Here is a 3,340-nt window from a genome sequence, read left to right on the forward strand (position 1 = left end):
TGTGCATTCCAGGGGATCCCTGACAGATTCCTCTCCAACAGCCCCATCAATGTGGGAGAGGTGGATAATTTTATGGATGCAGCTACGGCTAAGGCCCTACAGATTCCCCTGCTATGCAAGGCCACACTGGGTATGACTGAAACTATTGATGGCTCCCTGCTGTCTTCAGGTCCAGTTGTGGAGGAGACTGTCCCCTTGCAGGCCATTATTCGGGGCCATAGAGAAATAATACAATTTGGCATGACTCATTCCCCGCATTTTCCCCTAGTCCTTGGCATCTCCTGGTTAACACTTCATAATCCCCTTGCCAAGAACAGAAGGTCACTTTCCTGACAGAATGCTGCGGCCAGCATGGCCAGGGACCAGAGAACAATTCACCCAGGCTCAAGAAGTCGCCCGAATTGAAACACCTCTGAGAGAACTATGGCACTTCCCCACAAAGTACACTGATGTCTCTGAGAAACAGAATGCAGAAAGCCTCCCCCCACATCAGGACTACGATTACACCGTAGAACTCCAGCCAGGGGTGAAGATATTGTGTGGGCAAATATACACAATGTCAGAGCCTGAATTAGTTGCATTGTGAGAATAATTCCAGGAGTACCTGACTTGGGGGAACATCCATAGGTCAACTTCACTGGCCAGTGCCCCAGTCCTTTTCGTAAAAAAGAAGGATGGCAGCCGCCACTTCTTTGTCAGTTACTGAGCCCTAAATCAGATAATAATCCAGAACCATTACCCCTAATCCCTGAGTAGCTAGACTCAATGGGGCCCCCCTGCATATTCACTGAACTGGATCTCCGGGGAGCTTACAATCTCTTCTGTATCTGAGAGGGGGACGAATGGAGTCTTTTGGACCCACTCTGGCCACTTTGAATATTTAGTCATGACTTTCAGACTGACTAATAACCTAGCAATGTTCCAGCATTTCATTAATGATATGATAGGAGATCTACTGGACAAGTTCGTCATGAGATGATATATTGATCTTCTCAGATGGTCTGGACCAACACACCTCTCACAGCTGCATAGTTCCAAAGAGACTAAAGTTGAAAAGCTAAACTTGAGAAATGTGCATTCAATCAGACCTCAGCCAAGTCCCTGAGCTTCATCCTGTCCCCAGAAGGGATCAAGATGGATCCGTGGAAGGTCCAGGCTGTCCGTGACTGGGCAACGCCCTGTAATGTGTGTGACCTACAATGTTTTTTCTTTAGGCTTTGTGAACTTTTACCGGACGTTCAGCTCAAATTTTTCAAAGCAAGCCAAAACACCGACTCCAGAAAAACACCCAGGTGCACTGGTTGCCCAAGAGTCAGCACATGTCCAAGCAGTTAAAGCTTGCCTTCATGGTTGCTCCAGTATTGACCCACCTAGACATGATCCAAGTTCTCATTGTGGAAGCTGACACCTCTATCACAGTGATCAGGACAGTCTTCTCCCAGAGGCATGGACCGAAGCAAATACTGCACCCCATCACCTGTTACCCAAGGAAGCTTACCCCGGCTGAACAAAACTATGAGATCTTGGACAAAGAGCTCTTGGCAGTTAAGACCCGCTTTGAAGAGTGGCAACACTATCTGGAAGGGGCCCATCATCCAGTCCACGTGTTTACTGATCACAAGAGCCTGGAGGATCTGCGCAGGGCCAAGGCCCTAAGCCAACTACAACACTGGTGAGCCCTATCCTTTTCCCATTTCAACTTTACCACAACATGCAGCCCAAGAACTAGAAATGGCAAGGCTCATTCCTTGTCCCAAAGATATGGCTCTGACCCACAAGGGCCCAGTCCAGAACCAACCCACATACTCCAATCCCATAATTTCCTCAGTGTGACTCATCGCCAGGATGTGCTCATGCTCACCCGCTCTGCTCTGTCTCTGGAATTCGACTCAACAAGATGGCCATTATCAACGGAGAACCATGTGACACTTGGGAGGGGATCACGTTTGTAATGGACAGCATCTGTGTTCCCCCAGGACCTGCGAGAGTGGCAGCTCTTCAATTCTGCCCTGACTCCACAGACACTTAGGGCAATATAAAACTTGACAACTAATGTCCTGGTACTTCTGGTGGTCCTGCATGCGCCCCATGATAGAGACCTTTGTCACTTCCTGCCAGGTGTGTGTCTGCACCAAGAGGCCTTGCCAGAAACATTATGGTCTTCTCCACCCTCTGGACACCCTATCTCAACCGTGGGAGGCCATTTTCTGGACTTTGTGGTGGAACAACAGGATCCAGTGGTTTTGTGACATTCCTGACAGCAAATTGTTTTTCTAAAATAGCCCACTTCATTCCCTGTATGGGTTTACCCCCGCCAGAAAAACCACTGAGTTCTGGATAAACAATGTCGTCCATCTTCATGTTCTCACGGATCATGTCACCTCTGACAACTACCTCCCCAGATTTCACCCACAACTATCCACATCCTCCCCCAACCCATTGGTCTTGGACATAGTACAATACATCCATCACATCCAAGAGGCAGTGAAGGGACACCTTCAAATGAGAACTATAAAAAGCATGCAGACAAGCATAGACAACAAGGTTCCACCTACTCTGTAGGACAAAAGGTATGGCTTTCTATGGAACAACCTCGCATGGACAGACCAGATTTAGAGATGGATCAACCAGGTCATCTTCAAACTCCAGCTCCCTCTATCCCATTGAGTCCACCCCATATTACACATCTCACTTTTAAGGCCCTACACTGAGAACACATTTCACCATATAGCCCAGTCACTGCCCCCACCAGTACAAAGAAAGGGTCGGGGGAATATGTTGTACATGAAGTCCTTGACTCTAAGATCAAGCAGGGCAAACCAGGGCACCTGACTGATTGAGAAGGTTACAGCCCAGAGGAACATACTTGGGAGCCAGCTGAAGAACGCTTTGTGCTCTCCTGCTGGTTCAGGCTTTCCATATGAACTGGCCTGAGAAACCTAGACCCACGTTGATTGTAGAGTACCCCTAGGGGAGGGGAGCAATGTCTTAAGCCAGGGGTCTTGAACCCATGTACAGAGGGCACCTGAGGGCACTCTAACCCTATACCTGGCAGCCAGCTAGCAAGTGCTTACCTGGGATCCATGAAGCCCAGCCCCAGTGAGAGGCTCAGCCCTGAGACCCAATTGGTGGAGTCCCCGAGCAGCTGATTGGCCTAGGGACCCTACTTAAGCCAACAGGAGGCACAGGAAGCTGTCTGAGCAACTGGGGTCCCCCTGCCCTGGACGGTGTGCCTTGTGCTTCCTGCTCATTGATTTCCAGGCATCTGCCCTGTGGTTCTGATCTCCCATTTGTCTCCTGCCTCTGACCCCTAGTATCCTGACCAAGCCAACTCCTGTCT

The sequence above is a fragment of the Eretmochelys imbricata genome, chromosome 11 (assembly GCF_965152235.1).
Source record: "Eretmochelys imbricata isolate rEreImb1 chromosome 11, rEreImb1.hap1, whole genome shotgun sequence".
Lineage (NCBI taxonomy): Eukaryota > Metazoa > Chordata > Testudines > Cheloniidae > Eretmochelys > Eretmochelys imbricata.